Consider the following 21106-nt stretch of genomic DNA (forward strand, 5'->3'; position numbering starts at 1 on the left):
TTGTGGGAGACCATTCTGTCAGGGAAGGATTGGGTGGAACGCCAAGACTCTCAAGCCGTTCCTTTAACCCGGCTCCATTTACCTCCGGGTGCCTGAATCGTCCCTAAAACGGCCCCTGCTCTTCAGAAAGATAAGAGCCCAATCTTACACGCTTTGGGGCACATGTTCAAAGGCTTAAATATTTAAGAGCCCTCCCGTCGTCTGCACAACTGCACTTCCGACCGAGTTAAAAATCACCTCAAGACCTTGTTCTCTCCCGCCCGGTGACGTAACACCTATAGTAAACACGTGCTCCCGTGTGTCAATTAATGCAAAATCCAGCTGTGAACGCTGAATTCTGCCATTTCATGAGACGTGATAAAGATGTTAAATGCGCATAGATCAAGAAATGAACACAAAGACAAACCAAAAGCAGCAAATTAGTGAACAAATCATCCCAATCCACCACATTTACCCTCATCCAGCTCATCCTTTTCTTTCCAGTTTTACCTCTGCTACACTTCTATTTCAGGCATTAACGTCTTATGCATGGTGATATACGATAAGTCGTGCGATGGCGTTATCCTCGCCGGGATCATTACCCATTCCCTTCCTTCTCCCCTTGATCCTTCCAACCGACCCAAATTCCTCCACCCCCAGCGCCCCCGTGCTCTTCTCTTTCCTGTCGCTCCTCTGAATCAAGGTGCTCTGGCAATCGCTCCGGAATGACAGGTTTTTTTCACCCTCATCTACACCCCTGTTGTCATGGAAATTGGGCTATCCAAGCGGCGCCATTTATCGCCCTTCGTTAATGATGAATTTGAGTTTGCGCTGCATGCGTGTGTTTGTGTGTGTGAGGGCAGAAAATGATAAGAAACAAGGGAAGCAGAAAGGAGAGAGGCAAAGTTTGGAAATCTGCATGAGGGAGCTCTCTTGGTCCATTTGCAGGTGCTTAATTGCTGCTTAAATTCGGCTCAGTCCACAAAGAACAAGCAGGCTCGGCAGAGAGCCATCCCAGAAATAGATGGCGATGAATGCCTCTTTGGTTCTGATGTGAACAGGCTGGTTTTAATAATCCTGAAAGACAGAGAGCATTGAGCGTCAAGGCAGCGGAAATTTTAGCAGAAAATCCAAATTTAGCAGATTTTGCGCGTTGTATCCTTCGTTATCTCATCAGGAGCCGCCCAAACATCGTGCCCGTCGTCGCTTAACCCAAGGATGGGTGGAACGTTCGCTGCATTTTGAAAAATAATGTGCATTCATTTCATCTTCTGGATGAGTTTCTGGGAAGGCCGCGGACTTCAACGCTGCATCATGGCTGCTATCGTTTCGCAAGCACGTAGTCAAATAAAGGGAAAACTTGCTTTCCCAACTGAAGCGGGGATCTCTGTCTTTCGTAATACCCGAGTTGAGCTGCTTCTTTTGATTGCTGCGCTGCAATATTGCACGCACACCCTTAATCAAGTGTGGAGAGGTTCAGTGGGATTGTTACCATGGCAACCCCATCGAACGCCAGACCACATCAGCTGATTGGGGCGTGCGGTCCTTAATGGAGGCCGAATGCGGCACTTGATCACCGTTACAAGACCTCTCAGAACTGTTTAAGTCGGGGATTTTCTGCTTGATTTGTGCATTTTATCTAATCAAATTGAGAAGCTGCTTCGACATAAACCTCTCAAATAGATTCCATGTGGATGTCACTGACCTCCAGTTACACACAGTCACAGGCAGCGAGCAGCAAGAACCATCAACACCAATAAAATGGAACAGGACACCTTAACTCCTCCCTCTTTAAGAAATACAAGCTAAGGTAATGCGATATGAACACATAAAACATCCGCTCTGCTCGTCCTCTCTCCGGGAAACGTATGATACAATGTTTGGATAAGATGCGTGAGGCAAGAAATGAGTGTTCTCTGAAGTTTCCTACTGCGCCGCGCCTCGCTCACTTACAGGTCGCAGCCCATCTGCAGCGTAACAGTCATTTCCTGCCGAGCGTCTTGCTGCACGTCTGTGCATCAACTCACCAGGTCAAAGGAAAGAAGGAGACAGAAAGGACAACAACAAGTCTGCTTTGCTGACATCATGTGGAAGGAGAACAAACAGATCTTTGATCAGGATGCACATCCCATGATTACAATAAAGCAGTGATGGTGAACACAAGTTCACAATTTCTCGGGGCTCCTGACTCGTGACATCGGCTCCAGGTTCTCTTCTGTTTGTTGGTGGTTTTTCCATGGTGATTATCACCTTACTTTCTCACTCATCTAATATATTTTTAGCTTCCTTCCTGTCTGGTCTGGTCTTCCTAATTGAAACATCATTTTTTAAACAGTATTTACAAAATGTCCTTCTTCGGCCTTTCAACTGAACAGATACATCAAAAGAGGCAAAATTGTGTTTTTTTAATTTCATTTTTATATTTACTCTATACAATTGTTCACTTTTTACTTGTACTTGTTGATGTTATTTAGCCCCGGGGCACTGAATTAACAGTTACTACCAATCTGTTTACATTTAACAGGCTGAATGCATCGCTTGACATTAATGGTCTAAAACACCATGACGCTCACAAATGACAAACCCGCCCACACCGTGGTGAAGCTATGGCGCAATAAGCCCAGGATGCGCCAACATGTCATTCATTAATAATTCATTTTTAACACTTTGAGGCAAGTTTAAGCATGCAGCAACCACGACAAAGCAAGGCGTGTAAAATACACACACAAACCAACGGGATTCGTTACAGCCTGGCCTCGCGTCAGTTCTGGGGATCTTCAACTTGAGTTGATTTAAGGAAATCAGGTGAAAAAGCTTGCTCCTACTTTTTTAACAGGGTGAAGGTCACTCAAAAGATGCAACGGCGTCCTGTATCCGCTTAGCAATCAGGAAAGTGACCCTTGGCTGCTCTAAAAAAGTGCCGACAGGTGTCTGATTTAAATAGACACGGAAGGATGAACCGGGAAATGTGGTTTAGCGACATAGCCGCCAGTATGTCCAACTCCACTGCAGAAACAACAATTTAGTTCGCGGCAACCTGTAGCAATCTCGTCCTTCCTCCACCTACCGCCAACATCCATCGTAGTAATTAACAATCAGTCTCGCCCCGTTTGCTCCATTCACCGCCAACAGTGAAGCTTCTTATCTGCTCTGTTGTGTACCTTCGGTCCGTGTCTTCATGACAAAAGCGAACCAACGCTGTTTCACAATGTTTCTTTTTTTTTTCTCAGAGAAACTTAAAAGCGTGACAGTATACACAGGAGAGATGGCGCTAGGTGGGGACGCAGACTAACAGTCACATGGTACGAGTCTTATAAGACTTAGAGTAAAACAGGGTTAAGCCCTGTACAAAAAACATATTAGAATTAAATGGATAAAAGGGAGGCAGACCTATGCTTCCAGTTAAAAAATAAAACATTCAAGATAACAGAAAATTGAAGAGGCATTTTAGGTAATGAGGTTTGCATAAATACTTATTTCTCTTATAATCAGCTTTTCTTCTCATTTGAGTCCATTAAAGAGTAAACGCATGAGGCAGATTTAAAAGCTAAGAATGCAGTTTAGAGCTTCATATCTTCTTTTTGAACTCTGGATGGACTATTTTCTGTCTGGTTTGTGCTGCGTCACTGTGCAAAAGGGAAATGCATCCTGACAACAGAGCCTTTCAGACTCCCGTCGTAGCTTTTCTAAAGCCCCGAGCCCAGCGGGAAGGATGGACGTCCCTGGAAAGGGGAGACAAGAAAAATTGTTACACACCCAAGGTGACAAGGAAGTGGACTCCTCCCTCGTAGGCTGTCTCTGACATTAGCATTCAAAGACAACTTCTCGTGCGTGAGGGCAGTGCTTTGTCTGACCTTGTGAGGTCACAGACACATTAACAAATTAATCGAAGAGGCCTGACAACAACTGGTTGTCTTGGCTATTTGTGTACAGGTTGTAGCATAGAGGCACAAAAATGTTTACATTTTGGGTTTCAGACAAAGTCTTTAGTAGTCTTTAGTAATTAGTACGTGGCTAATGCTAACTTATATTTGTACTGACGTCCAGAATTGCATTTTGCGTGCAGGTCCCTTTCAAGGTGAGTGTTTATTGTGACCTGGCAACCAGCCCAGCCTGGCTGCAACCCTGATAAAATGGACGTGTTCCCCTGATACCAGCAAAACTTTTACAACTGCAGCCCTTGAAAAAAAATGTCCGTGGTGACCCGTTGTCCCTCAGGCTCTAATCAGCTTCATTCCTCACTGGCGCTGGGAAACCTGCGAGAGGTGGCTCCTGCAGCCGCCCGCTGGCTGAGCTGAATGGAGGCCGAGGGAAAGAAAGGGGACAGCAAACGAGAAGGCGGGCGCGAGACAGCACCTGATGAAAGAGGGAGCAAAGAGATTGGGGGGGGGGGGGCGCACGGGGACAGGCTGCACCCTCTGGTGCCTTTGTGCTATTGGCCAAAGGCCTGTCCAGCTCTGGCAGTAAATGGTGACATCACCGTGTGAAACACGGCAGGGGAGGGCGGGGCCACTGCTGCCTCTTGTCACCCTGGCAACAGGTCCTCTCCTGTTCATGTGCCAGTTTCACCTCTGGCAATAAGGCGCTCTTTTGTTCCCTCTCCTTGCGTTCTTTCACGTCCAGTTTTTCCACTTTCTTTAAAAACAACAACTTATTAGTGCTCTTTGATTCTTTCCTCCAAAATAAACCAATTTCCTTGCCTCATCATTTTATTTCCACCCCATCCAAACATCCTTTCATCAGCTCTCCTCTTTTTTCTTCCCCGGACTCCTTTTTTTTCATCATCCCGCTCTCTCCCAGTCCATAAGTGGATCAGTTGTGTGCCCACTTAAAAGGAGTGGAGGAATCACGCCACTAATCCCATTGTGGGAGAACAAGAGCCGAGGCAGGCCAGTGTGCGAGATATCCTATAGACGGGAGTGCGTTGGGAGAGGGGGGACACACAGAGGGGTCTTTGTGTTGGTGCCCTGTTAAATCAGCCATGTAATGCCAGCTTTCATAGCAAAAACCTCTACTCCTGTGATAAGTGGCAGATTCCTCTGATCTGAACATGAAAGGCCGCGAGCAAAGAGAAAAGGTAGATTGGAGAGGAAAAAATCGAGGGGGAAAGGAAAGGAAAGGAGAATTGGAGGGAATTAATTTTTCCACTTCCTGCGGAGTGTCTTGTGCTGTTCTCCTAATCAGACCCTCCAGGATTTCGTTTTCTTTGGAGGTGGATTGTTAACGCTGAAAATGTCAGGTTTCTTTTTTTTTAAAAATAAAATAAAAGCGCACCCGTGCAACTTAAGGACGGTTATACCAACAGCCTGCGTTTCATCTGCTCTGCTTGTTCCCTCCAGAACGGTCGAGGCTGATGGTGACAACAGGAGCTGGTTTGAAACCGCCTCAGAGGAATCTCATGATGCCGCTCTGTGATGTGGGTTCTACAAAAAGCTTGTTTTTTTCTTGTATTAATCCTTTTGACTCTGTGTAAAGCAGAATACAGCCTTCCAAAAATATAAAAATCTGGTGATGAATTGATAATTATTATTACATCAAGGCTAATAAACTAATCTTATAAGTGAGCATTATTTTATGTAATTGAGTGTGAATCTGTGAGCACTTTCCCATGCTGCTGGTCTGCTTCCATCTGAAGGCTCCAAACCCAAACTAACTGGTCCGTGAAAAGGTGGGTGGTTTGATTGCAAGTGAATGCTGCTGCGGACTAGCTACTGAACCAAATGCAGGAAGTGAGTCATAGACAGGAAGTGATGTAAGTAACAACCGCGCGAAGTAGGAAGAAGCAGACTAACGGAGACAGAAAACGTGGGAAAATATGTGGGGAAATGGCAGATGTGGTCAGAGGATGACTGGTTGTTAGATTTCAGAATTTGGCCAATTTTCTTCTTCCTCGTGGTTTTTCTTTATGCGGTTGTTTCAGGCAACTCCCCAAATGAGCAACCTGCCTGACAGCTTGATAATATTCTGATGGGAGCAAGAAAGCAATAGATACTGATTCCCTGCACCATCTTGGTGCGACAGCGCCCTCATGCCCCTTCCCCACCAGCAAAAAAAATCCCAGTAACTCCCGCTAGTTGGTGGGACACCATATTTACATTGTCAGTATTGTCATCACAATACCACAAAGTGTCTACAGCAACTCGAGCTTTACCTGCAAATCGAGCTCATCTCATTTTTGCATGGCTGGTTTTTATCAGGATTCAAGTCAGTAAAATTCCTCCCGGGTCACGTGACCTTGCAATAGACCCGGCTTTTGGTCAGCTCTAATCGGCAGCGGTGGGAACATTACAGCTGGACTTACGTAGGATTTTGCTACCCTTTTCGGGTGATGCTGGATGACGTAACCACGATCTGCTGTCTTGCCCAAAAACTTCCTCCGTCTCCGTCCGGCAGCACTCCGACATGGTTGCCTCAGCACTTAGCTTGTCTGCTTTGAAAGACATTCTAGAGAACCAAGAAAGGCAATGGCACCGCTAGCTTCCACGTAGCTTCACAGTGTTGACTGCTGGGGTTTGTGATGAAGTCTGAAGAGACACCAATAGACAGAGAGTGGAGATCACAACAGAGAGTAAAATACCTTTGTGTCCAGAATAAAACCAACTGTAACAGAAAGACAAACTGAATCACAAAGCTACTCCTGGAAAACTGTGTGTGGGGATATCAAAGAGCCGTTGGCCACACACAGAATCATCCCTCATGGACGAGTGTTTTAGATGTGCTGTGTTTTGGAGAGGAGGCTGAAGGAAAAAACATGCGCTGTTGAGGGAATCGCCTTCGTGGTCAAATTAGAATAACTCCTGCAGGTTGTCATGCACATTATTACAAGATGGATGGCTAAGCCACATGTGGATCTATAGTACAGTAGTTGGCAGGTGTCTGTTGCTTAATCAATTAAATGTACTTATTCACATCAATGAAAGATCACACAAACTGCTTGCTGCTTTTGTGCGAGCAAACAGGAAGCCGTCATTTCTCTGTGGCGGAACAAAGATCAGAAGGAGAAACGGAGGGTGGGATAGACGTTGGACGTGAACACGGATCACACTGGGTCTCTTGTGATCCCACTCCTTTAATGAAGTCTTTCTCCTTCTGTCATCTCTCACCCCTCCTTTCCTCCTTGTCATCTTCCTCTCCCCCCCCTCTCTTGCTCATCGCTCTTTCATTACTGATGTTTTGTTCCACGCGCTCCCCCCCCCACTCACCCAGCAGGAGGTGCAGAGGGATCCGTGGAGACTGAAGTGATATCATTGTTAATAACGGCTGTCCTCTCGCCGCCACTCTCAAACACTCGCGGGCGGAACTGATGCGATCAAACACCTGCAGGTGACACAAAGGCACCTACGCACACAGTCACACACAGCTAGTGATGCCAGTCGAGAGAGTTTGTTCCCACACCGTGGGGGGGTGGTCTTATGACCAGCCAGCTGTGTGTGTGTGTGTGTGTGTGTGTGTGCACGCGCATGTGTGTGAGTGTGTGTGTGTGTGTGAGCGAGAGAGAGAGAGAGAGAGAGAAAACAAATCCTCATGCCACCAACAGTGCAACTCTGACCTTAAAACACAGGTTTAATCCACAAGGAGTAAAACCCACCTACACACACACACACATACACACACACACACACACACACACACACACGCAATGTAAAAGCTTGGAAAAACATTAATCTTAATAACAAACATGTTGTTTTACTGGAAAAGGGCTGTTCCAACACCCATTTATCCTTAAAGGTATGCAGATTTTGAGACGGTCGATTCACTTGTAAATTTGCACTGTTGGGTGTTTCGAGTGTGCACATTAATTAAACGAGTGCCAAAACTACAGTGTAAATGTACCATAGTGAAGACTGAAATGTACCTTAACCAGGGCTGGTGCGCCTGCAGGTCGTGAGTTCACCTGACTAATGTTCTGGGCTTGTGATGTAGCATGAGCCAGGCCTCCATTATGTGATTCATGGTGAACAGATAAAGATCTTGCAGGCCCTGCTGTAGGGACAGACCCCACTCAGAGTGTCCTCCTGTTCTGCAGATGACCTTGGCTGTGCACGCTCCTCTTGGATACTATTCTTTACATGTCTAAATTAGTATTAGGTCAAGGTATTGACCATCTTGACTAATTCACACATATTGATCTCTGTAACAACAGACACAAGCAAGACTATCGGGCAGATTCCTGCAAAAACTCCTAACTTGTAGGTCAGAGATTCAACTGAATTCCAGTGTTTGTTTTATAAACGTAAATTAGTGTGGCTGACTGATTCATGCAAAAAAAAAAAAAAGGCCATTCTTTGGGTCTAAATGAGCTCAGACCGACGATTTGACAACATACACGTGCACACGGCATTTTTCCCTGACAGGGACACACGTTGCTGCAGCCTTCGGTGGCAAACTTATTGTGAAATAAAAAGCCTTATCTCTTAAGCTGATTATTTGAGAAGTGTTTTCAGGGTGAAACGAGGAAGGGGATTTGAGAAAGGCTGGAGAGTTGTTTTGGAACACGGGTATTAATGCTGTTTTGATCCCATTGTTGTGAGACGTTGTGGCTTTAAGGCATCGGTGTCTCTCAGCCGGCTGGTTTAAGGGTGTCAGTGTGTTTTGGTGAGTCCGGTTACTGTCTAGACAGATGATATTCGATGCGATGGGCTTGTTTGTGCGAGAGGCGCTAATGCTGCGCAGCCAATTGTTATTTTGTTTGCACAGACTTTGGCACACTACATGATTTTTTTTGCATACCTCACATTGATAGGTGGCGATGCGAACTGTAAACAGATTAATGAGGGAATAATGCATGCAAGCTGCAGACTGTGGCTGTATATTTAGGTCTACAAGGAGCAGGGACTATTTACCATGTCCCATTTAAAGCAACATCCAGGGTGGCAGCAACTTCAGTCCTCATATTGCATATTGAATTTATCAGTTTGTTCATGCGGTTTTAGGTTTATTTGAATAAAGATATATAGAGGCCCTCCCCTGTTGTGTCATAAGGTAGTCATGGAGCGTTCTCCTTTAAAATGGTGCTGCAGTGCCAACGCAACAACCTGCAACTATGAGAAGAAGACAGTTCTTTTTGATGCAGGCTTTCCTTTCATACAGTGATGTCGTGACAATGTAACGAGAGCAAGATGAAACCAACGGTGAAGCCAGTAGTTGTCTTTGAGGACCACCTGAAGATTACGCAAGAGAGGTTTTATGTTGTAAATGCATATTTGCTGTCCGGCTGCTTGCGCTCGGACTAGCCCTGATAGTTAATCTTTTTTTTTTTTTTAAATGCTCTGCGGCTGTGGAGGCTATAAAGGGTGACGCCTTGAGGGCATGCTCATCTTCACCCCATTCATCACTGATCTGACACTCCCGACCGGTAACGACACTCGGGGCTTGTTTTGTTTGCGTAGGATGACAATCGTGGCATCGTGATCCCCAACTGCAGTGAAGACGGCCGTCGTCAACGCGAGCGCAAATTTGGGGATGGGGGAAAGATTTGATTTGTTTGCCTGAAACCCTTTGCTCTTAATTGGCCTCCTCCTGGATGTGCTTGCTCAGGTTCAGTTTGTCCACGGGGCTCTGCCTGAGTCAATTTGTGCACTCTAGCATGACAGGCTGAGTGCACAGCTTCCCGTGGCTAATATCGACAGGGCGGCCAATGTGAACTTTGCTATTGACTGCTCAGGAGGCACGTTCAATATGTGTCACAGACTTAATATTTACGCATCACTCTGATGTGTGTGTGTTGAGGGAAGTATTTTGGTAGATAAAAAGGCGTCAGTGCATCTGCAACACATGTCAATAAGTTGGTGCTGATGTGAAGTGTTTTGAGGATGTGTGATAGCAGGATGGCTAAATCTAGAGGCTGGTGGTGACAACAGGTCAGCAGTTCCTTTAAAAACCAGCTCACACCAGATATCTATTAAACCACATGTGTAAAAGCTGCGCTGGGTCTGCGTGGTGGCAGTATGGGCGATACAACGTACAAGCCTGCACACGTGCGCGCTCTCCATGCACACTTACCCCCTGTGTAAATGTCAGAGAGCATTGATCGCGCAGTTGTGAATGAGAGCCTGGAGGAAATTTCAGGTTTTATTTGTCTCTGTCAACAAAGATATGTAAAAACTGATTGTGTGTTTTAAGGTCACAGCTGCAGAAAAAGCTCAGGCTGTGTGTGTGTGCGTGTGCGTGTGCGTGCGTGCGTGTGCAGACCTCCCAAAACATCGAATTTACAGCTAAAATGTAGAAAAGTGAGGCCGACCTGAGTGGATTTGACTGACTGATGAGCCTCACCCGTGTTTCATCAAGTCTGCGTCTGATCCACCTGAGAGGTGGTCAGATGCTGCATTTCCCTCCGTCTGCAGGTATCAAGGTAACGACAAACTGTTGGATGCAGAATAAAAGGTAATCTCTTGCTGATTCTGCCGTTGTCTGATCTGACGCACCAAAGGATAAGAAAGGATAAGATGAATCGACCTAAATAAACTGTCAAATGCCTTTCTTGTCATTTTCGTTGTGGTTGGGTGATAAAAGATTAAAAGATACCATTTATAAATAATCTGTAGGGGAAGGGGGCACTGCCTGGTGTCAAATATAATCTCGGTCTCAATCTGCTGGCTCTAATCCTGCAGATTATGGACCCCATAGCTCAACAGCGCGCGCCTGTGCAAACACACATGCACAAACAGCTATTCATCACACCACACATCCCCTCTGAGCAATAACCTCTCATCAGCACTTGCCCACGCGGCGCTACAGAGGCCTCATCGTAACGGGCGGGATGTGAACGCTAACTGCCGTCTTGCCTGGCTGATTTGACCCAGGACCGACCTCATTTCACAGTTGACTCGCCGATACATGATAGGATCTACATATTTACACATAAACATTTGCATATGCACGATGAAAGTCTCCAACAGCTGACATACATATCACCATATTTGGTCTGAGCTGGAGTAGAGGCATTTACTTGCGTGTAATCACATGTAATCTGTAATTATTCCTACGCTAGACGCGGGGCACACATAAGCCCATTGACCTGGTGAAGAGAGAGATACACTAGCAGTGATACCCACCTCAAACAATCTGGATTATTATTGTGTTACTGAGAGCAATCATTTTAAACTACTGCTTTTTATGTGCAGTAAATGGCCAAAATGGACTAAAAGTGGACAATTCGCATCATTTTGGACCAACTAGGTTTTCACTGATGGAAGGATTGTTTGTTTTCAGTCCACACTGCCCACATAATCGAAATATTATTCCTGCTAAAAATAAATTAATCATTAAACGAACCTGCCAACAGCCTTGCAAATACCCACAGCAATAACAATCCGCTCTAACATTTAAGATTCAGTCCTTTTTTATCACGCACTAACGCATTCACAGAAGAATATTTAATACCAATAAAACCCAGTGACACTCCCAGTGGGGTGGAAAAAAAGTTACGATGTAAAAGTCATCAGCTGAGTAAACAAATATGGTGGATTTGAACATATCTTCTTAGCTTTGGCTAATGGTTATGGTAATTTTGGGGGAAAATATTAGACAAAGACACATAAGTTCAGAGGAACAATAGCAAGTTTAAACAGAACATCGATATGGGGAAATAAATCAGTAATTATAGAGTTATTGTGTAAGCGATGATAAACTGTCATATTTCCTGTCATATTACGCAGCTAAGCCTCAGGGTCACTTAAGATTACCGACTTTTCCGCATCTTCAAAGTTGCAGCAGCGCGTCAGACGTTGCATCAAACAGCGTGACTGAGCCAAATCTGGATCAGTGTCATCTCCCCCGTCCTTTACTGGTTTTCCCCCCCAGCTCCCATGACATCACATAAACAGGTCACCAGTTACGAACAGGCAGACACCCACCAGGCTCCTCGTCTTATCTGACTACCATCCTACCGTGGAAATGCATCATCCAAAACCACAAGCTGCGTCACCTCCAGAAACGTTGTGAAATAAGAATAATATCTATCATTTATCTGGGTCTGATGACACAAATGGGCTGCTTGATGAATAAAATCAGGTCCCGTAGGGTCCCGCCATATGAGCTTGGGTCTGCTCAAGGTTTCTCCCTATTAAAAGGATGTTTTTCCTTGCCTCTGTCGCAAAAAACTGCTTACTGGGCATCAGGATCAGTGTTTCTGTAAAAAGAAAAAGAGAGAATTTAGATTATAACGAACTCTATGCAAATAAAGCTGCCTTTCATTTGTTTCTCCGGAGCCAGAACCTTCACATGCGCTCATCTTCAAGCCTTCGATCATTGTTTACGGCTACATAAGCCAGATGGATGCCATGAAGCTTTTGTCCACTGATATATTTAAAAAACAAATCTTTTTTTTTTTGGGGGGGGGGTATATGTGAGTGCATCCTAGCGGACACCATCTTGGCACAGGGAAGCAGCGCTGGACCGGAGCCAGCGTGGCAGATGGATGCTCGTCTGCATGGTTTGGATTCCTACAGGGCGTCGAACAGCAAACGCAGATAACTGGGCGGAGGAAGAACGCTGGCCAGACACGGATGATGTCATTCATCGCTCCTCTCTTAATCAATATTAGTGCTAACTTTTCCGCAGGTAAATGTCTTAAACACGGGATTTTTAGCTCTGCCCGTGTGTGTGTGTGTGTGTGTGTGTGTGAATTTTCCTCCCCTCTTTATATCTTATTTATCTATCTGCCCCCCCCCCTCCCTTGACTCCATCTCTCATCTCTCTCACTCTCTCATCTCTCAATTTCTCTCCTGGAGCAACAGTATGTGTACACCCGGTTGCCACGGCAACCGCGGGAGGCCACACAAGCTGGTGGGTGAACAAAAGACCCAGAGACCCTCATCCGCAGAGGGATGGAGGGAAAGGCAGAGACGGCGAGAAAAATCAAATTTCATTTTTCTCTCGGGGGTGGGGGAGGTGTGGCGGGGGGGGTGGCGCGGTGGCGTGTACGCGGAGAGGAAGAATAAATATCAGGAGGTGGTGGGAGAGAATGAGGAGGGGTGGATGGATGGATGGTGCAGGTGAGACGAGTTCATAAATGAAAGGGGGAGAGAGGAGGAAGGGGGAGGTGTAGTGGGGGGGGGGGGGGCAGCGAGAGTTGGCGTTGAATAAAGCAGAGATCCCCAAAAAGGCATCATTATGTAAAACGGCTGCTGTCACCTTTGAAGAGACGCGCGGGGACGTCGTCTCGCTTTCATCCGAGGGCATCTTGAGGGATTTTTCACAGCGGGTTTGGAGAGAACAGGAGGTGATTTCCAAGTTTTCTTTAAAGTGGGCTCATTTCAGGTCATTACGGTAATGGAATCTCTCCTGCTCCGGTATCAGGAGGCGATAATTCACCAGCCTGATGGGATCCTTGTGGGCCCAATGTGATGAGACAGAGGAAATAGCCGACCATCGGCAGTTTTATGCTGCCGTATTGGTTTTGATGTGCACTCACTGGACTCTGGTACTTCCCAGGCTCCATATCTTTCACTTAATTGCCTATTTGCGGACATTCTTCTCTTTGCTTTGATTAGAATTTAGAGTTTCAAGATGAAACACGAAGGCACATGTCAGGGTCACGCCATCCACGGATTCACACGCGCAACTTTTTGCCTCGTGCTTTTGAGTTACACAAAGTTAAGAACAACCTGTGATCGGAGGAGGAGGAGGAGGAGGAGGAGGAGGAGGAGGAGGAGGAGGAAGAGGAGGAGGAGGAGGAAGAAATAAATTAGAAATAAACTATGCAGCGTTCCTCTTTTCCCTCCTCCTCACACAACTTTGGAAACATTTCACTTTGAGGCCCAATATTGTTGTTATCTGACTCAGCATTCACGTGTTGTGCTGATGGAGATGTTATTGCCAGTTACATTTTTTTCATCATTCCAGAACGGAGGAAAAGGCTGCAGAACACCTTTGGAGCGCTGCCGCGGTGCCCTTGAGCAAGGCACCGAACCCACAAATGCTCACAGAGGGCCCTGCTATGAACTGGCAACCCATCCAGGGGTGAACCCCCTGAAAGAGCTTAAGCTTTTATTTATAGTGCATGATTTTACCCTATACCCCGACCCTGTGCCTGTTAGCCGTCGACAGGTTAGCAAGACGAGGTGGCCGAGTGGTTAAGGCGATGGACTGCTAATCCATTGTGCTCTGCACGCGTGGGTTCGAATCCCATCCTCGTCGGTCGGCCCTTTTGGGGCTGCTCTTGGTGATCAGTCAGACGGATGAGAGGCACACTGCCGAGGTGCCCTTGAGCAAGTTTAAAAGGAACCTTCTCAGCTCCCTCAGTGATGCCTGTCGCCACAGCGAAGTATCATTTCCAGCTGGTTGATAAAACCCTGCTACAGATGACGCGTGCGGTTTGGGTTGAGCTTTTGACGCGTCGGAACTCTTCCGCAGGTGTTCGTGCCGGCACAGGCACAGGCACGTCTGATTCTTTATGCACCCTCAGGACTGAATCACACACACCGTTGCTACGGGTTTAGCCCGCAGCCTTAAAACGACACGTTACAAAACCCTTTCCTCAGAAACCTTTTTTTTTTTTTTTTTGCCCCCAATTGCTGCAAGTGCAAAGACAACAACTTCTGTGATTACTTTAACGAGCATCTCGAGTCGCTTAATTATGTTGCTCCTTGTTGCTCCTGCTCATATTTTAAGCGGTAGCAGAGTCATAATTAAGGGGGGGCAGGGGGGTAAATCGCACTTGGGAAATGTCAAGTACGATTTGACTTGGAATCACGCTTCTGTGTTTTTAATGGATTTTTTCTCTCCCTCCATGTAAAACGATAACCTGAAACGGTCCCAACAAACCCATCAAGCCTTTGGTGACACAAGATTAACAGTTCATCTGGTCCTTCCTGTTTGTCTAAATAAACATGTGGCGCTCGGAGAGACGCTTCAGGGCACGAGAGAGACCATATTCAATTATCTCACTGATTGGAGTTCGTCAAAAGTGTGTGTGTGTGTGTGTGTGTGTGTGTGTGTGTGTGTGTGTGCGTTAGTGGAGACAGGACAGCTCTATGCAAATATAATTACCCCAATTAAAACAGGGATTCCAGAGGGGGGAGTTTCGGGGGGAGGGGGCTGGCATGTGCCGATGGGTAAATGATAGACCTGGAGCTGTGTAAGAGTGTGTGAGTGTGTGTGTTCCTGTCAATGCGCACATGTGTGGGTGTTGACATCCTGGCAGCGCTGTTCTTCTCACCCCCACCCCCACCCCCAATCCTTCACCTCCCCCCCTAAAAAAAAAAAAAGCGCCTCCCTATCCGCGCGTCTTGGGGGAGAGGCTTGTGAGGAACTCCGTGTTTTTTGCGGGAGGAAGGAATGAGGACACGAATCAGTGAGCCCAGGAGCAAATCAGCCTCACGAGGACTTTTTTGGGGGGGGGGGGGACGCCTGCGTGGCCAACGAAAGTTGTGATGCGTTAAAACACCAGTGCAACAATTATCCTTGACCCATTTAACTTTAAACGCTCATTAAATCTGCGCTGCAGGTGCAGAGGCACTACAGAGGGACCGCTGGAACCGCTTGAATATCGGCCCCTGAATTCTCTCTGTTTGTTGTTTGCCTCCATCTTGCCTGAGGGGGCGGCGTATGTATCAAGAGGAGATCTGAAAAGGGGGCCTAAATATCAGAGACCAGAGCAAAGATCCATATTAATGCTTTACAGATTGGGTCTGGGACTTTTAATTGGACAGCGGTGCGGCTTGGCTGTGTGCACGGTACATTATACCATACGGGATTACAGGGAGTTTGCTGCCTTTAGCTAGCTTCCTGTTAGCAAACGTGTAGCAATGAGGGCACGTGTTGTTGGCTCACACACTAGTTCACGCTTGGGAAGCAGCTAACCATGGGGTGTTGATCAGACGCTTGCCTAAGTTTGAATGCCATCTTAGTTTTCAGGGCTTTGCTTTAATGTTCGCAACAATGGATTTATGGGATACGGATGACAGCTGAACTGACGTAATCGTTTGCGACGTCGCTGTCCGCATGCACTCGTCTTTCCACCCAAAGGGGGCAACGCCACAAACCAACGCCTGTCAGGTTGGATTAATTTCTGAGAAACTACCTGTGCAAATAAATATATATCAAAAGCTCCTTTATGACACATAAAGGTTCCTCCCTTCTTGTTCCTTCAAATGGTTGAGTCCAAACAAGGAGTCCACCCAGAACCTATGAGACATCATCTAGAGGGGTTCCTCATAGAGCCCAATTATATTTCAAGGGTTTCGCTTTAAAGGCAGACAAAGGTTCCACCAAGAACCCTCTTCAGGGTTTCATTCAGAACCCAGACAACAAGGCCCTCCCTGAGTCCTGCTGCTTATCATATGTTTCTTCTTAAGACCGTACGGTGTTTTAACAACAGGCTGTTTTTTGGGCTGAAAGGGTTTCATCTCCAACCACTGCAAACCCTCAACAGGCTCAAGGGTTTCACTAGAACACAAGGAGTTCCACCAAGAACCCTTTTGTGCTTCAAACGTTTCAGCTAGAGCCAACATGGAAGGTTTACCGGGAACTCTTTTGTTTTAAGAGTTTCATTCAGATCATACACAAGAGAGCGACTAAGAACCCAGGAGTAGGGACCTTTGAGATCCACAGGAACTCCTTTGACCCAAAGAACCAGTAAAATGCCTTGCTCAAAGATCCAAAGAGGCCTTACTACTAGCATGTTTGGGTCATGTAATCAACTTGATTCTGATTGAGTTAGCAGGATTTTTATTTTCCTACCATGTTGACATGTTGCGAGGCTGCAGAATTTCTCCAGTTCTCTCTGATTCACAGCAGCAGGGGAGATGATCAAGTCCCAATCCCTCTCATAACGGATGGCTGCTTTCTTAAAAGGGACTTTAACTTCAAAATGCTCCCTCTGATCTTATACATGAATTTTTAGTGTCTGCTTGCATTGCCGTTTCCATTCAAGACCCTGGTTCCTATTCTCCAGATCCAAATTCATTTTGTCCTATTTGGCTGGAAAAGGTCGTTATTTTCAGCTGAATAGCCTTTTTTCATTCAGTCAAACCTGACCTTTTTCCAAGGACCGTAACATCGAGCTGAAGACTAATTTCGCCGTTGCCTGTGTGTTTGCTGCTAATCCCCTCCCCACTCCTCGCCTTCCCCCCACCAACGCCACCAACCCCCTTTACCTCCTTCATGTCGCCCTCCTGACAAAGGCGAAGGGAAAGGGTAGAAACTCAAATAGAAAATGAAAGTCATCCTTTTACCGTTCTCAGGGGAGCCTGAACTTGGTGACTGCGAAAACGATATTTGACGAGGTCAAACACAATAAAGGATATTGCTTTCACGTGAAATTTTAATTACGAGGAGTCCATCATTGCTTCCTCTTCATTAAAAATGCCACGTCGTTGCTAAAGGAAGGGATCATCTGAGTAGACAGAATAACCGTAGCTATTTTAGGATGTTCGGCTATTGCTAACTGTCCAAAATTGCACATTCTGTTAAGCTACTGGATTTTCTAATTGTAGGAAGCTGCACATATGCCTGATAAATCCATTTGTTAGTGATCTACGATTCAGTTTAATCTGTGTAATCAGCTGCTGAATCGCTCGATTGAAATATTCAGTTTCCTCCCGATCGCTCGTGCATTCAACGCTGGCTGCTGTGTAATTATTCCAGTGTGATTTCGCACATTCTGGCGGCTTGTAAATAAGTGTGCGAGGCTTAAAGTGCTTTTATCTGACATTCAATCAGGGCGATCACACACTGCTGCCCGACCTCGAGGCAGCAGTAGGGATGCACGAGCTTCCAGCTGTGATGTGCCTGTTTTTGGACTGTGGAAGGAACCTTGATTAGCATTTTCTAATGCATGATAGCTAAACTACAGATGCTGTGTTTTTTTTAGCATAAAAGCCTGATTTCAGTGCAATGTCCAAAGACAGTTGTGCAGAAAATTGCTCCATCTTGATGGATACTGGACTCCGGACTCCGCCGGCGTTTCTGAATCTAGTACAACCGCAGCTTTCTTCTCCCCCAAACAATAAATGCTTTCACGCTGAAAGACCTTGAACACTTCCAGTAACGCAAGTCCTGCCTTCGGAACGGGAATATTCCACATCTGCACGGGCCCACTTTGCAGCACATCGATAAAGCCGTCCGTGTGCTGTGGAGGGTTTAAATCTCTCCACTATCAGACACCCACAGCAGTTTATCTGGGTGCTCTGGGAGCTGCGCTAACAAGCACATTTCTGCTGCTGAAAATCAAGCATGAAATCTCGCGCCGTGGAAAACCTCAGTGTCACTCATCCCCCCCCAAATGTAAAGTTATTGTTACTGAGAAGCGCTGCACACTGTGCTGCTCTGCCTCTTTTCAGCTGGGACCTTTTTATGGCGGCACAAGGGGTCATGTTGTCACACGCTGGATCAGACGTGTCTCATCCTTTCAAAGGTTGGATTTTATCATCATGATAAAACTCCAATCACCTCACAAATCTTGAAGTTAACAACAACAGCAAGTTAACAGCAACAGCAAGGTAACAGCAACAGCAAGTTAACAGCAACAGTCCTTCCCAAAACTCAAACATTTCACACTACTCAGATGTAACCAAGGCCTGAAGGATTCCTGAAGTTCAACTTTCATACACAATGTTTGATGATCACCACCGCAGATGCTTTTTCTCTATTTCGAAACCTACTTTGCCAAAAGAAAATGTAAAAATGAATCCAAAGCACCACCTGGGCATTCTTGCTGTCAAGAGATGTTTAATTCTTACATTTCTGAAAGCTCACAGACACATTCGGAAGGAGGAAATGTGCTCCCCTCCTCCGAATTATAAAACAAACATACAGTTGTCCTGCACCACTTTCACTTGTTGCACCTTTCAGAGAGGCGCTAAAAGGTGAACATTAACTAAACGTAAGTTCGAGCCATTGGAGTTGTATTACCACTTATTATTATTATTCAACAGGAAGAAACCTGGATCTGACCAAGCCTGATCCTAAACGAGAGATGGAATTTCAGTTACCACATGTCTGTCTTCCTTTATCTCCTTCAGCCAAATTTTATGCTAAATACTGACTAATACCATCAAAGTGTGCCTGATATGTTATTAATTTGCGTTCTCTAATTGATGACATAAAAAATGAGCATAAAAAAGGTCCCATAATGGAATTATATGATTCAAATTGTAGCCTAAACAGACTCTCAACAAATTCACATGCTCTCCTGCACCCACACATCTGCAGTCACGTCTTTCAGACTCACGCAGTGCCCGTCACCGACCAATATATATATATATATATATAACATATATATTTCCACCAGTATTACTGTGACAGAGCCTGCTCCGATCACTTGTTTCTTCAATTGGATCTCAGCGGGGCGGAGGTGTACAATGTCAGGCTCGCCCCGGGTTCTCTTCCTTCCACGCAGCGAGAGTGGGTTTAATGGGATTAAAGGGACTTTTGAATGGGGCTGGGTGAAACGGCGAGGAGCTGGCAGAGACACCACCGTGGCATGTATAGGCACATAACAGGAGGAGCTCCACACGTAGCGTATTTAGGTCAGAGGACTGCATACATTAGCACGCAAGGAGATGCTAACTTAGGAGCAGATAGATAGATAGATAGATAGATAGATAGATAGATAGATAGATAGATAGATAGATAGATAGATAGATAGATAGATAGATAGATGGGAGGATGATGGATGGATGGATGGATGGATGGATGGATGGATGGATGGATGGATGGATGGATGGATGGATGGATGGATGGATGATGGATGGGAGAGACACCTTGCAGGTAGCGTTGAGGTGCTAGCTTGATGTTGCTCTGATCATAAGGGAGTCGACGTTTGCATAATCTACTTAATCTGATTGAGGGCAGCATCATCAACACGGCTCAATAATTGATAGCACCATCTGCTGTGGAATCCATCCACCAGGATCTCAAAGTAGGAATTGGGTTAGAGCGACGCCGGGTAATTACGGATCACATCCCCCGCCGTAGGGACACCGACAGAGGATGATTGCGGTTAGCGCGTTTTTTTTTTGTTTGTTTGTTTGTTTGTTTTATCGCGCTCACAACGCAATGGATGGTGTCGGTGGCTGTTCCTTCCGCAACTGTGGGCTGGAGGCAATGTGACTTCAAAGTCATTTCTGCACTGGGAAATTCCCTGTGAGTGGGGGAGTGGAAGAAGCGGAATTCCATGTGCAAGCTTGACCAATGGAATCAATAGTTTCGAAGCAACAGTGTCAAAACAGTCTCGACAACGTCTCATTTAAACTGACGGGAGGTTATTCCTGTAAGATGCCGATGCTCCCAGGGCACGTCTCTGGCCTATTCCCATCCCCTCTCCCCTGACATGTGGCTGTCTCCGATAATCCAATGTGACGCCTTCCCTGGTGTGTTTGTATAAAATCCCAAATATTCACAGAGAACTCCGTGTGCCGCCCCACCAGAAGCGAAACCCCCTTTCTCAGGGCGTACATATCAAAGCAGCTTGTTTGGCTCTCCCCAGTACGCACGACTGGAGTCGCTGATGTTTGACAGATGACGACTTTGCATCGATCCCGAAAACACGCAGGAAAACATAAAACAAGCGTAAGAGCTCAGCAGGTGGGTCCGGAGCTGAGGAAGCCTCCCGCCGTGCTGCTGCTGCTGCTGCGGCTACACGTGTCGACAGATGAAGGCTGTCTTGGAAACGCTCGGATCCGTTTAATGCTCAGGTTCTCGCGGGCCTGTTAAGGCTGCTCTTACTTTTACAAGGACGTGGATGGTGGAGGAGAAGCAGAAATGGGGTCTTTATCGCCGCTACAGGCGACGGGATTGTTGGAAAGTTCCTGCTCCAAACCCCCAGTAACTCCCGATTTGATAAGAGACTGCAGCGGTTCGCATGTGCTGCTTCAGCACGTCTTTCCACAGACTTGACAGTTTAGCAGAAAATACCGTGGTACACTCTGCTCTACTTTAGTCATCCTGAAATATCCCCACAGCGCTGACTTGGCTGCCAGGCTTCCCTGCTCAGCTCAGCTCATGTCAGGTGTGCTGCTCCAAGGTGAATGAGTGACTTTGTTTGAAAAGTATCAAAAGTTGTGTGACAGAAAGTAGACGTGAGGAAACACCTCATGTCTACTTTGTTAACATTCAACTCTGTAGTTGGACTTTTTTCTTTGCATCACGGTAAAACATTGTTTTAAATGTTTTTAGGAGATGC

The 21106-nt window shown here is 46.1% G+C and overlaps 1 long non-coding RNA gene and 1 other non-coding gene across 3 annotated transcripts in view; one reads left to right on the forward strand and one right to left on the reverse strand.

Annotated features, from left to right (window-relative positions):
- Positions 1-2258: 2258 nt before the first annotated feature.
- Positions 2259-21106, reverse strand: part of LOC115250732 (uncharacterized) — a 46134-nt gene continuing 27286 nt past the window's right edge. The window contains exons 1-3 of one of the 2 annotated variants that reach the window (XR_003889303.1): positions 7182-7380; positions 6281-6503; positions 2259-3701 (exon numbers count right to left, since the gene is read on the reverse strand). This is a non-coding gene — a long non-coding RNA (uncharacterized lncRNA). Of the gene's footprint in view, positions 3702-6280; positions 6504-7181; positions 7381-21106 lie in introns of those variants that run through there. The other variant, XR_003889304.1, reaches the window with a different exon arrangement.
- trnas-gcu (transfer RNA serine (anticodon GCU)) lies at positions 14037-14118 on the forward strand. The gene has a single exon. It is a non-coding gene; the product is annotated as a tRNA-Ser (tRNA).

The sequence above is a fragment of the Takifugu rubripes genome, chromosome 8, assembly GCF_901000725.2.
Source record: "Takifugu rubripes chromosome 8, fTakRub1.2, whole genome shotgun sequence".
Taxonomy (NCBI): domain Eukaryota; kingdom Metazoa; phylum Chordata; class Actinopteri; order Tetraodontiformes; family Tetraodontidae; genus Takifugu; species Takifugu rubripes.